The following is a 14,427-nucleotide window of genomic DNA, read 5'->3' on the forward strand; positions in this document are numbered from 1 at the left end:
GGGTCTGACCACAGAGCCAGTTCCCCAGCCAGAGGATCATGGTGGACCCAAGGCCACAGTTGGTCTGTTCTGTGAAGAGGTGATTATGGGATACCAGACTGAAGGCTTTTTTGAAGTCAAGATATATACATCAATCTCCTCTCCGTTGTCCAGGTGATAGGTCACCTAGTCATAAAAGGAAATGAGATTGGTCAAGCAAGACCTATCCACAACAAACCCATGCTGGGTATCCCTCAGGATATTGCTGTCAGCTAGTCTGTTAAGGATGGGCTCTCTGATAATCTTTTCCAAGACCTTGCCCAAGATAGAGGTTAGGCTGATGGGCCTGTAGTTTGCCAGATCCACTTTCCTCCCTTTTTTGAAGATAGGCACCACATTGGCCTTCTTCTAATCTTTGGGCTCTTCACCAGAGCACCAGGAGTTCTCAAAGCTCTGTGCCAAGGGCTGGGCTATGATGCTTGCCAGCTCCTTGAGTACCCTGGGGTGTAGATTGTCAGGGCCAGCTGACTTGAAGGTATCCAGCCTCTCAAGGTGTTTCTTCACGAGGTCAGCATTGATGGAGGGCAGGGAATCTCCCTCACCTGGGCCTCCCTGTCCTGTAATGGGCATGGGTGTCCTGTGGGACTGATGAAAGACCGACGCAAAATACCCATTTAATAGGTTGGCTTTTTTCTGGGTGTCAGTTGTCACTTGTTCCATCTGGTTTAGCAGGGGTCCAATGTTGCCCTTGCTTTTCCTCTGGCTCCCCACATATCTGAAAAAGGACTTTTTATTGTCCTTGATACTTGTAGCTAGTTGGAGTTCTGTCACAGCCTTGGCTTTCCTTGTTCGCTCCCTGCAGGACTGGATCAGTGTGGAATATTCCTCCTTGAAGGTGGATCCTGTTCTCCATCCTTTGTAGGCCTTTATTTTTAGCTGCAGGAGGTCTGCTAGTTTCCTGGAGAGCCAAGGGGGTACTGTGCCTTTTTGCTGCCTTTCCTCCAAGACGGAATAGCCTGAGCTTGTGCATCAAGGATTGCTTGCCTGAGGAGCAACCACTCTTCCTGAACTCCCTCCTCTTAGGGTCATGGTCCCTTAGGGCCTCACTGACAAGCCTCCTGAGCTTGTCAAAGTTGGCTTTCCTGAAGCCAAGGACTTTCATGTTGCTGACTGACTTGCCAGCTTTACGGCGAATGGTGAAGGTGATCAGCTCATAGTCACTCTCACCCAGCTTCCCATTGATCACTAGGTCACCAATTAGGTCATCCCCAGGTGCCAGTACCAGGTTGAGCAGCACTTTACCTCTCGTTGGCCCGTAGACTTCCTGAGTCAGATAGAGGTCATCCATGCACAAGAGGAAGCTTTGTGACTGCTCAGATTTAGCCAAGTGCTCTTCCCACAAGATGTCTGGGTAGTTGAAGTCTTCCATGACAACCATGGACCGGGAGCATGCGGCTTTAGCCAATTCCCTGGAGAACTCCTGGTCAAGCTCTTGACTTTGGGTGGGAGGTCTGTAGTCGACTCCCACCATTGTGTCCCCTGTGCTGTCTTCCCCATGGATTTTAAACCAGAGGGTCTCCAGTTGTCCACCCTGGTCACCAATATCAGCTTTCAGAGATGCTTCTGACTCATATTTGGGGAAGGGCCATGCCAGGGCTGCTCAGCAGGGGCTCCACTGCTCCTTCTGGCCCACCCAGCCACTGCTGACAGCTGCAGACAGGAGTCATGTTTCAGATCCTCATGGCTCTCCACTGCACTAGGAACTGGGAGGACAGAGGTGTGGAACTGGAACCAAGCCAGCAAGTTTAGGGGGAGCCCATGTAGTGCTTGGGGGGGCTCCATTTCCCCCACCTAAGTTCCTGGCCAACTGGACAGCTGCATGGATCCAAGCTACAGCTCCTGGAGAGGGAAATGGAGCCCCTTCTGTGTGCCTTCCTCCCATTCTCTTGGCTCAGGGCTGGGATGGCATGGTGGTGGGCTGCTTGACCTCCTGCCTGCTGGAAGGGGAGGGAAGGGCTGTGAACAGAAGCCACATTTGGCCAGGCAGTAAAGAAGTGGGGAAGTCCCTGCCACACACACCCCCAGCTATGCTGGCTGGGGGGGGCAGGATGGGGGAAGGGACCTCCACTCCTACCCCCTTACTGGCCTGACTAAAAGATACAGACAGGACATAGGACTGGGGAGCATAGGCTTTGCTACCTCAGCTCTGTGATGATGCCTCAGCTCTGTGACAGCTCGTGACCAAGGCTGTCCCTCTGCTCAGCTGAAGCAGAGAAGCATGGGCTGAGACTAGTCCAACTGTCTTGCAAGGGAGGGGTTAGTGGGGGAGCTGGTAAGGTTCCTGGTGTGCTGGGTGATTGAGACTTTACTTGAATCAGGACAGGACCTGGGACAGAAATTTGATAAACAGGTGTAACCTAAACTGATTAAATCTGATACTACATCCATCCAGGTCTATCTTAGACTGGGTTCTGCCATTTTTAATCTGCTCTATGGGCACTGAACTTCTGGACTGCTATGGGTTTAGATTGGTTTTTCAGTCACTTATACCAGTTTGTATGTAATTTTTGTACGTAGCCCTAATTTATTACAGTGTATGTAGAATCAGAAATAGGAACTTTGGAGAAATCTGTCAAAGGCATCTTAAGCACCTAAGGAATTTGTACACATGATTGGGGGGTGGGAAGGGAGGGGGCACTTTGATTAGAGTGGCTCTCAGAGCCAGTTTAATTAAAGTGCCCACAGCACCACATGTAGTTGGTTCACCACTTTTCTTGGGCAGAGCCCTTTAAGACCAGAATTTTCTGGGCACAGCCTACTGGCAAGGTAGAGGTTAAAATTTGATCCTAGCTGGCTATTCAGGTGACCAGAAGGGGGCAGACCAGAACTATAAAAACCCTGGGCTTGGCAGCAATTAGAGGCAGTGGCTGAAAGGGAAGGGGGTTGTGTGTGAGAACTCCACAGAAAGGCTTAGCTGGCAGTCTGGCTGCTGTGAGACGGCAACTCTTGATGACTCTCAGAGAAGCAGCAACAGCGCCACAGGGAGAAGCATCACAGATGGCGGGGAAGCAGAAGCACCAAGCCACAAAGAAATGTAAGATTGCATGCTGCTTCTTTAAGGAGTTTTTTTTTGGTGGTTATAACTCATGGACTTACTGTTTATATATATTTGTTTATTGAGACAGGTGGTTTGTGGTCAAGGCTATAGGGGAGGAGGAGGCCTCATTAGTGCCTTGGGCGCAGTCATAAAAGGCCAAGTGGATCTAGTGCACCAGTGGGTGCAGGTGTGTGCTTTTGGGCTGTGCCAATGGGATTGCCTTGAACTTGCAGCCCACTGGCTGCGAGGCTGGTGGACAGGCCTCTAGGTTGGAGAGCCTGGGCTCCATATGGGAAGTAAAAGGAGGGTCACAAGCCCCCAGGATTAAGGAGCTAGAGCCTCAGAGTCAAACCCTATCTGGTGGGTTTAGACTGGTTGCCTAGCTAGAGAAAGACAGGGAGAAAGGCCCATGGTGGCTGAGAACCCCAACATGGGGAAGACAATAGGCAGTCTCCTGCTTGTAAGAACATCTGTATAATATTTACATCAAGACTGGCAGGCGAGTAAAAGTGGAATACAAGAAGCATTAAGGGACTTCAAGAGTGCCCCTCATAGGCCGCAGATAGCAAACACAAAAAACAAAAAAAAATGCCGCTGGGGAGGGCAACATGTTACACTCCCTATATGGGGTAAGCAGAGTGAATCCTAAATATGCCTGCTTAGTCATGATTGCAGCTGGTGAGATGCACAGCTGTCTCTTTTCCAAGTACAAAATGACCATCATACAATAACCAGCTCCTTTTAGATACATGACAAAGGGCCTCCACTAGTCACTGGTACAGCCTCCCATCACCACTCATGCATCACTGTAGGATTTACTATTGAAGAAAAATGGCTGCACAGACTTTGTTTTAATGCTGATGCACAATGACATCCCCACAATCACATAATTCTTCATGGGAAGAAAACCTTAATCTGGTGGCAAGGAAAGCCTAAAGGACTGGAAGTTTCTAGTCCACTGAAGCCATCTTGCAGTCATGGGGTGGATGTAGATGAAACGGGGGCCCTAAATTGAAATGGTGGGTTTTAAAAAACAATGCTTCAATTTAGGGCCAATTAAACTCCCATGCTGTGCACACACTGATTTACTGGTGGGGATGGGATGGCAAGCTGCCAGCAGGCAAAGCGGTCCCTGGGCTGTCTGGATGGAGGGCTGGTGCTTCCCTCCATGGCAGCAGTGGGCCCCCCACGTGGCACTTGTCCACAGGCATCCAGCTTGGGTGGTCCCAGGGGGCACCATAGGCACAGAGCAAAGCACTGGGCCTCTTTGCAGCTTAGGCAGGCTCCGGGGGTGGGGGGTGGGGGGGTGTATGCAGAGATCAGGTTCACCACTTTTCCTGGGCAGAGCCTAATTTCCCAGGCTGCTGCCAGGCTGCCTGCAATGTTTTCTGCAGAGCCCCTGAGCTGCACAGAACCCAGTGCTTCACTCTGTGACTGTAGGGGCAGCAAACGAAAACTCCTCGAAGGCTTTTTAGTTTGCTGCGCCCCAAATCATTTAAGGTGCATTATGCCACCAAATTTCCTACAGCAGCTGGAATTTGTGCACAATATACCACTGAGGCATGCAAACACTGACACAATTAAAGCAGTGCAAAAGCATTTAGCCTGCTTTAACGTGTCATGCACATACGCCTCTCGTTTCATCTACAAATGGCCATAGTGAAGTATTCCTTCTGCATCCTCCTGCTCTGCCAGTGAAGACTTTTATTTTTAGCTTTAGATTGTTAATAGTATGGAAATCTTGCTCTTAACCTTACCACCATGGATGACCCTACTAGGAGTACAAAACTCCAGACGGCATCACTCTCAAGGTCATTGGTAAGGCTCTATCCAAATCGAAGCACTAGATGTGCAATTTTGCTGGCCACCATTTGCGTGGGCTTATTGAGGCAACCCTTCCCCCAACACTGATTGGCCAAGGGGTCCCAGAGGCCCTGCCTCTCACCACTGATTGGTAGAGAGGGATGCTCTTTCATGTGGCCTCACCCCTCACTACTGATTGGCGGAGGGGGGCAGGGCTGTACGAAAGGGAGCCTTCTCAGCCAATCAGCAGCAGCTCAAGCTCAGATGGCTAACCACATCATCTATGAATGTCCTTATGGCCCTCCTTTGGGCACCCAAGTTTTATTGACATTGACCATTCTGCCTGCTGCTGGCTTTCTGACCCTCATGGTTCCAACATATGCATGTGGTGACACTTGCTTCAGCAGCAGCAGCAGCAACAGAAGAGGGAGCAGCCACAATCTTTGCTGTTTCCCTTCATGCTGATGAATCCCCCAGAGATTCCATGCAAAACCGTAGAAACTGCCATTTTTTGCAGTTTCCATGAAAATTGCAAAATTGCTATTTGAGTAGGTCCCTAGCCTTTGGTAGCTCACAAGCCTCCCTACCATGTCAAACCTGCAATACTTGAGAAATAAAGATAATGTAAAAGTTATCAAGAATACATTTTGATTTTCAGAAATCAAAGCTGAGTATGCAACAGTGGCAGTTTAAAAAGGATCTCTTTTCACTCATGAATTGTAATAACTTGATATAGGTTTCATGATGCAATTCTGCCCTCCCCAATACAAGCTTTCAAATGTTATTGTTTAAAATGTAAGAGAGATGATCAATACAGAAGGATTTCTAAATGATCTGTGAACAATTAATGCCTTGTCTTTTTAAAGTGAAGGAATGTGAATAAAAACTTTAAGGAATGTGTGGACTGAGATTATTACAGATGATATGAATGAATGAGTTATTAAGAGTATAGCTTCCCATTAATCCACGCATACATAAATGTTATCAATGTTAATAAATCTCCATACACAAAAACATTAAAAGGAGAATCTGCTGTTATATTGTCAGAAGGAGTGATTAAAAGAAAAGCATTTACAGTATTAGAAATATAAATTCTAAGGACTATAATGCTTTTTTTCTCAACAGTTATACTGCCTAGGAAATGCTTATTCAAATTCAAAAAACATTTGAATAAAACACTGAGTAGTTTAAAATATGTTTGCTAGTCCCCTGGGAAACTGCAGACATACAACACTTGAAATCCATGCTGTTCAGATGTATAGAATCTGGAGAACATTCACAACATACCTTCTCTAAATACACTGAGTGCTATCAACAAAGGAATAGCTCCAAAAGGTATTCTTTCTCTGTTACAGCTGGACATACTAGAGAATTGTTCCCCACATCGTACTGCTAAATACCTATGAAACTGATGTTTAATGTTGTATATTGACAAGAATTTACTATTTACCAGAAAAAGGTGGGGGGGTTTCTCCTGCTGAAGAACTCTCCAGAAGTGTGTTACAGATCATGTTCCTCTTAATGAGAGAGAGATTCTCTTAGCTGCGTGCCTTTGTTTCCCCTTTCCATTATCCTACAAGTCTTTTGTTGATAAAACTGTTCAAATACACTCTTTTAGAGATGGTATTCTCTGAGGAAATGATACGATGTGTTAGCAAGATATCCCCAAGTTATGTTTCAGCCTGACACAAGTTTTGAGCATTATAGTAAAGTATCTGGGTGAAATTCCATGGCATGTGATCACATGAGATGATCTAATGTCCCCTCCTGGCCTTAAACTCTGAATGCTCATAGACAGCATTACTTAATTAGCTAAATGTGTTGTTTTGAAAGAGCATATTTGCTTATAGTGTTGGGTCTTTGGGGTGGTTATGGTTTGCTGTGCTACAAACCTACTAGCTATCTGCAGGGGAAAGATGTTCGAGTGAACTAACAGTCTAATTCAGAATAATGAATTCAATGCCCAAAGTAGACAATGTTCAGGAGGTATCAACTCTGAAGGAAGAATACTGCAAAAATGTTCCAGGAATCCAATTTAATAGAAAACCACTGTTGTAAGGATAAGTGGACAATGTTAAACATACCTTTCAGAGGTATTTACTAGTATTATGAGAGAACTAGGAATATCCTACAACATTATGTCAGAATATAACAGCCTATATCTAGATATAGGCTGACTTAACTTGGCTATCTGTATCTTCTAAATACTCTTCAGAGCTCTAGTGTATATGCTGAGTCCAAAGGATTGCTGCAGAAAATCAGATGAAAAATAGGACCCTGGTATCAGGTAGAGTAGTCTCAAGCATCAGTTCCCAAATTTTTGTTTCATAGGTTGTTATTGAAGCCAATGAGGATTGACTGACTTGAGAAGTTATGTTTTATATAGGAAACTAGCTGGTACCTCAAGTGTTTGTCAATTTAACCAGTCTCTTGACTGCCTATTGCCTATTGCTAATGCATGGATTAAGAAAAGCATCAAAATTCATGGTCAATGGGAATCATCCAATTGACTTTGACATGGATTACACCAGGCCAGTAATGCAAAATCATCAATGTATATTCTTGAATGGCTTACTCTGCAATTAATTTTACATTTCATTTTCTTTAATAGGTTCTTTTAACTGTAGGTGCTTAGGGATTTTGGAGAAGGGTGGAGCCTTCTATCCGGACATAACCTCTGTATAAAACTTCCCTCAGAATCCATTTAATGCAAAGCCCTTTTTGTAAATTGATTGGGTTTTTTATTGTCAGTGGTTTCCTTGATATCTTTGACTGACTATACTGGACCTTCACATGTAATATACACTCTTAAGACCCCTTACAACCTCCTACTCAGCCCCCATATAGAGGGACTATAGAGTGGTAAGATACAGTAGAAATCAGAGACTATGTAGGGTAGCACATCCCCTGCAGAGATACAAGTTTGCAAAGTACATAGAGGCTCAGCAAACAGCTGTGTTGACCCCTGAGGCATTTCAGCTGGTCCTGACAGCTTTTATTTCAAAGACAGCCACTTCTCTGATTACACAGGACCACTGATGAGCTCCAGCTGATTGGGAAAGTAGTGCCCTTTGAAGTATAGCCACAGCAAGGAGATGAATGACTCATTCTTATTTTGGGTACTGCTAGGAAGTAAGTGGGTTCTGAACCACCTGCAAGTGAATGATCCAGGGTCTCCTGTATTTCTTAGGGTGATCGACTCTGGTATCAAAATGGCAGAAATCTCCAAAAAATAGGAAAAAAAATCTTTAAGGAAGGAGCAGATAAATGGTATGAATTTTTATTATAAGGAATTCATCCCAAGGAAGGTGCTTTCTCAGACCTATGCCTTATTATTTGCAATGAGGTCTTTGACAACGGGCCTTTTCCTCTTCCAACATTACATACAAGTTCAATGAAGAATCTCTGTGATAGAAATGGTTTCCCAAGGAAATAGATCAGCGGTTCCCAACCCCAGGTCGTGACCCAAATGAGGGTTGTAGGGGCAATGCCATCAGCACCACACAGAAAAGACAAGTCATGCCACATGCTCCCCTGCCCCTGGGCCCCCACCACTGCACTCCACTCCCAGGAGCGGGACCCGGGAAAAAAAGGCTTGGAACCACTGAAACAGATCAAGACATATCAACATTTTCTTTTTTTATTTTAACTTAGAACAGAAAACTGAAAGAGGAAGTGCACGTATGAAAGGCAAAAGCATATGAAAATAACTTTTTATAGATACAAAAGCACTTTGCCTCTCATGAGATGAGATAAGAAATGGCTGGATTAACTATCAAGCACAGATTTATAGGTCAATTATTTATTTTATAGGTCATTTATTTAATCACAAAATGTGATTCTGAGACAACAAAGTTCAATATTAAAAGGTTAGATGACATTTCCCTATGTTCAATGGGTTTTTCTGATTTTCCTGTCATGTTGCAAAGCTGAGAGCAACTCACATTCTATATTTCTGGCTCTATTTTCCTCTATTTCTTATCAACAGATAGAAGCCAGGTCTATCCATCAAACATTATTTGAATCTTACATTCTCCTTCCACACTACTTTTCAACTGCCTTTTTTTTCTGCCCTCAGGCAAATTCATGACTTCTGTTATAAAAAAAGATAGATGAGCATATCAAAGAATCACAGACAAACCCTTGATTCCTGAAATACCATTTCCCAGGGTAATAAAACACTTTTTAATTATAGGCAAACTTGGTCAAACTAGGATAAAAAGAGCAAGAAGCTTATAACAGTTAAAAAAAGATGCACATAGAAGTCCAGCAAGAAGGTGGGAGTTACCCAGTTTATTGTAGCAAGGGTATATAGTATATATGTGTATACCTGGTGCCAGGAGACAAGAGATACATTTTCTCAAGGGTAGGTTAGTGGAACTGAAACAGCTAAGTGGGGCAGAGTGGCTCATGGATGAGACTTTCAAGGACATTGGGCACATCTACATGTGCAATTCATCATGATTAAATTTGTTGAACATTAGCTTAATGTGCAGTAACTGATTTTCGGCAGGTCTCTACACGTGCAGGGAACTGACACTGCTGTCAGTGCCATTTCCCTCCAGTCCTGCCATGTTCCCCTATGACCACTGAGGGGAGGGCCAGCCTCTGGCCCCAGCTGCCAGCATTTGGCAGCCATGTTGAAGTCAGAGCCAGCTGCCAGCAATTGGCAGCCATCTTTAAACAGAGCCCTGCACTGTGCAGTCTGGGCAGATACTTCCTCTGCAAGAGAAGCAGTGTGGCATGGGCAGAGGCAACATGCAGCCACTCTGCTCCTGCCCCTGCTGCACTCTTGGCCATGGCTGTCCAAGCCCCTGGTCCTGGCACCCAGGAACTGGGTCCCCAGATCCTACTGACTGCCGCAGTTGTCCTGCTGGCCCGTCACCATCACCAGTGCCTGGCTCAGAGCCACCTCACTCTGCCCAGCTCCCCCACCTGCAGTAACCACCTGCACGATGACTGCTACATGCCCTCCCAGGGTCCCCACCACTGCGCAGGTGTTGCTGCTAGCCATGATGACCAGAGACTCCAGGACACCACCACCAGGGCCACTGTCACCCTCCTGTCCTTCCAGTCCCACTGCCTCTGGGCCTGCCACACCAGCTGGGAATGGTGGCAGCACATTGTACAACATGACCATGATGACAAGCCACGGGTTGACACCTTCAGGATGACCCAGGTCACCTTTGATGATCTGCTGCACTATCTATGGCCCTACCTGAGATGCCAAGACACTGAGATGCACCAGGACCTCCCCACCAACACCCACTTGGCCCTGATGCTGGTCAAGTTGGCCACTCCCACACCTGCAATATGTAGAACACCTGTTTGGAATGGACAAGGCCACCACTAAGGAGACCATCCTAGAGGTGTGTGGCACCCTCCAGGACATACTGTGGACACGGTCCTCCACATCTGCAACCCCCAGGCAGTGGCCTCAGGGTTCCAAGCACTGAGGTTTCCTCAGTGTATAGGAGCCCTGGATGGGACACCTGCCAGCCCCACTCATGCTGGCCCTCCTATAGCTGCAGGGGGTTCCACTCAATGGTTCTCCAGGTGGTTGTCGACCATCAGGGCACTTTCACTCATGTCAGTGATGGCTGGGTGGGCTGCACACATGATGTGTGTCTTCCAGAACTTGGGACTGGGTGCACACATGGAGAGTGGGCACTTTGCAATGGGAGTGGAGGATGTGCAGCTGGCACTGTCATCATCCCACCCCTCCTCATTGGGAACTCAGCCTACCTGCTACTGTCATGGCCGATGAGGCCCTATACCAGGCACCTTGACCTCCATCAGGCCCATTTTAACGGGCGCCTCCGGCAAACCCACACTTTCGTCAAGTACACCTTCAACTGCCTCAAAGGCTGCTGGTGGTCCCGCATAGCTCACCTCGAGGTGGCCAAGAGAAACCTCCCCTGGGTCACTGTCACAGCATGCATGCTGCACAATGTTTGCAAGGCCAGGGAACAGGTGTTCAGGGAGGCCTAGGCAGAGGAGGTGCATTGGGCAGAGGTGCCCTGGCAATGGGAGCTGCAGTGAGAGCACCAGTGACAGGTCCCTTCTGGTGAGGTCCCAGGCAAGCCACGCACCCACCAGCACATGCCAAGGCACCAAGTGCAGGAAGCCCTAGTGCAACACCTCTTAGGGCACTCCCTCCTCTAACCCACCTGCCCCACTGCCCACAAACAGCCCACCCCCTGCCAACCCTTAACTCCACTCTCAGGACATGCACATGGCTGAAAGAAAAAGTTTTATTCCCCTCACAACCCCCCACCCCCATTGCTCCACCCCCAACACCCAGAACTCTTTAAGAGAAGGCTTTAAGGGGGCCTTTAAGAGGAGGCTTGGGGGTCTTTAAGAGGAGGCTATATGTACACCTTGCTTAGGTTGTTTGACCCCAGTACTCTTTCCTGCCATGGCAGGGGGTTGGACTCGATGATCTGCTCAGGTCCCTTTTGACCCTAGAAATTATGAAACTATGAAACTCCTTCTCCCTTCCTCCTCAAGAAACAGAGCCCCTCCACCACCCTCCAATAATAAAAACCCCACTTCCCAATGTGCAAGCTATATACAAGAGTCTCAGACTTTTATTGCCCAGAAGTAGAGGACTGTGGGGTGAGGGTGCCTAGGGGGCAGAGCCTGGGGGCAGGCGGCCAGCACCCCAGCTTTGGCACATTCCCCCATTGGTCTGGGGACTGTGGTGACCACAGTAGATGGAAGGCTTATCCTCAGGCGATGGCGATCGGTGGTGCTCCAGGGTGGGCATCTCCCCATCTGGCTGCCCAAGGGCAGGGTCAGTGTCCCTTTGTGGTGCTATGCCTGGCATCTCTGGGGCCTCAGGCATGTGGCCTTGGGGCAAGTGGTAGAGCTAGACTCAAGCGGGTGGGCAGGGGACCTGGGGTGGTGGCTAGCTGCCAGGAGGCCTGCAGGGAATGGGGGCTGGGCAGTGGGTGACATACACATGACTACCAGGCCCAAGAAGGTGTCCAGGACTCAATGGTTGTTGTCTATGGCCTCCACTGCCCAGCACTCAATTATAATCTGCTCATGCAGAAGCTGCAGACATTCCTGCTCCAGGGCCAGGAACTTGGCCCAGAACGCCTCCTCCCAGGCAACATTCTCCACCTGCCAGGCCTGTGCCCATGTCTTCCACTTCTTGGCCATCTCCACCAGCTGCTGGAGCAGGAGGGTCCAATTTTGCATGCACCACTGGTGCAGTCAGTGCATGTGGCAGGCTCCAGTGCTGGGTGGAGGTGACCTGGAACCTGCATCCCCACTGGGGCTGGTGGGCTTTCCCCCAGGTCCAGATGTTGGCTCTGCAGAGGCAAGAGACAGAAGCCTTTTGTGAGAATTTTCAACATTTCAGAGTAAAGATGCACCAGTGGCTGTGTGCCACCCAGGCTCAGACTAGGGGTTGGCCTTGCATGGGTATGCAGGGACCATTGTAAGTCAGACTGGGCAGGCCTGGGCCCAGGTGACCACCAGCCTAGTCCCCCATCCCTGTTTCATCTCCTGGGACTGGTGGGCTGCTGGCTACAGACAGCCTGCCTCCCACACCATGTCCTGTTCCCAAGGTGGGACAGGTCAGGCTCCTGGAAACACCTGCTACCATGGCTGTAGACCCCACTCCCTGCCCCATCCCCCTTGCAGGTCAACTGCTCTACTGCACTGCCATCCAGCCCATGATGTCCAGGCTTGGGGCACACGGGGCTCCCAGACAACTAGGACAAAGGTCTTGCTGCACCCTTGCTCTCCCCACTGGGAGGTGTCCTGTGGCTGGCTTCCCCTTGTGCTGCCACTAAACCCTGAGAATTTCCCTGCTTCATTTGCCCTGGGTAGTGCATGATGAGCTGTCTGTGCAGGATGATGGGTGCCTGAGGCATTACGCCCTGCTGCTGCTGATCCCCCTGGTGCCCCAAACACACCTGCACTCCTGGCTTGAGACCCTAAGCAATAGTGGCAGGGGGGCAATCCTAGGCCACCCCAAAACCTCCACCACCACCTGGAATGTTACATATGGCAGCGCTACACATCCCTGGCCCCTGCTGCTAAGAAGAACATCACCGCCGGCATTGACACCCAGTGGAGGCGACATGGGCTGCTCAATAAAGTTTTGAACTGTGTCCCACCTGTCTGCACAACGTGGGAGGAACCTAGGGCCAGGGGACTGTGGGCAGTGACTGGGGCTGGGAGGGACCTACCCCCAGTGCAGGACATGGCCAGGGCTGGTGAGACTGCTGATGCCTGGCAGTGACATGACCAGCTGCTCCTTGTGATGGGGTCTGTGGCTGTGAAACTGTTGAGGCAGCCACTGTACAGGGCTCTCCAAGCTGCTAGTGGATGCAGCAGCCAAGGAGGTGGCCGGGGTGGGGCCCTGAACACCTGAGAACTCCTCCTCCAGTCACCAGTATGGCCAGGTTGGGGTGGGGGCTCAGGCAGTCTGCCCCTGTTGGTGAGCACTGCAGGAGTCAGGCTTAGGTCCCAGGGCACCAAAATCCCGGTCAGCTCCCATATAAAAGGCATGGTCTTGGGAGCATGATCAGACCAACTATTATGTTCAGTGACAACCACCCATTGTGCCCATAAGGTTGGCACTGCCACAGCATCCTGGAGTTCCCTTGCTCCCGTATGCCATATGACAGGGCCTCATAAATGTGGTTTTTTGAGTGTGCACCCCACATGAGCTGACTCTGGACCTCCACATCACCTCAGAGCCCCATGAGGTCATCAGTTTCCTCCTGGGTTCAGTTGGGGGCCCAGATAGAAGACCCAGTCATACAGGTGGGAAGGACCAGGCCTCAACAGGAAGGATGATAATCACATCATGTTCTGTGCTCAGTGTCTGGGCCCTTGTGCAGCTTTCCCAGTGTGGCCAGCTCTGGATAGAGTCCAGCAGCAATCAGGACAGGGGCACAGCCAGAGACTGGGAGCTGTGAAGCAGAGGCAATGCACCACAGCACCTGCCAACACAGAAAAGACTGCTGAGGGTGAGCAGCAGGGATCAGGTGCTGGCCCTGCTGCCAGGGTCAGCCAGGTAGCAGCCCTGGAGAGATCTCAGGACTCGGCAGGGGTTGCAGCGGGCTTCAGCCTTTTGCAACACTCACTTGTGGCAAAGCAGCAGTTCTGGCTAGGGATCAGGACTAACAGAGGGAAACACAGGCTTGCCGTGTTCCTGGTCAGAAAACAAGCTCTCTCAGGCTGCCTGTGCAGTGTGCCCCAGGACACAAAATGACTACAGGATTTTATAGCCTGCAGCTAAGGGCTGTCAGAGTGGCAGCCCAGCCCCATAGGAAGGAGAAGCTCCCAACCAGGAGCGAGTTAGTGCTGGGCTGTGTCTACATGTATGTTACTGTGCATTAACTAATCATGACTAAATTTGATACTTGCATTTGCAGATATCAACGTTAATTGCAATTAACCTAGTTTACTGCACAGTAAGGATGCACAAATGTAGACACACACCTGTACTGTCCTGACCTTTCCATCTGATAATAGGCAAATTCGTTGACACACAGTGATAACAAAAAAGAAACAATAGAAGCAAT

General features: G+C 48.9%; 1 long non-coding RNA gene and 1 pseudogene across 1 annotated transcript in view; both read right to left on the reverse strand.

Moving 5' to 3' along the window:
• LOC149864968 (uncharacterized) overlaps positions 1-14,427 on the reverse strand; it is a 271,749-nt gene that overhangs the window by 119,750 nt on the left and 137,572 nt on the right. The gene's annotated exons all lie outside the window — the stretch shown is intronic.
• LOC149864969 (ADP-ribosylation factor 3 pseudogene) overlaps positions 11,876-14,427 on the reverse strand; it is a 45,578-nt pseudogene continuing 43,026 nt past the window's right edge.

The sequence above is a fragment of the Crocodylus siamensis genome, chromosome 5, assembly GCF_052110815.1.
Source record: "Crocodylus siamensis isolate JL-2025a chromosome 5, ASM5211081v1, whole genome shotgun sequence".
In the NCBI taxonomy this organism is placed as follows: Eukaryota; Metazoa; Chordata; order Crocodylia; family Crocodylidae; genus Crocodylus; species Crocodylus siamensis.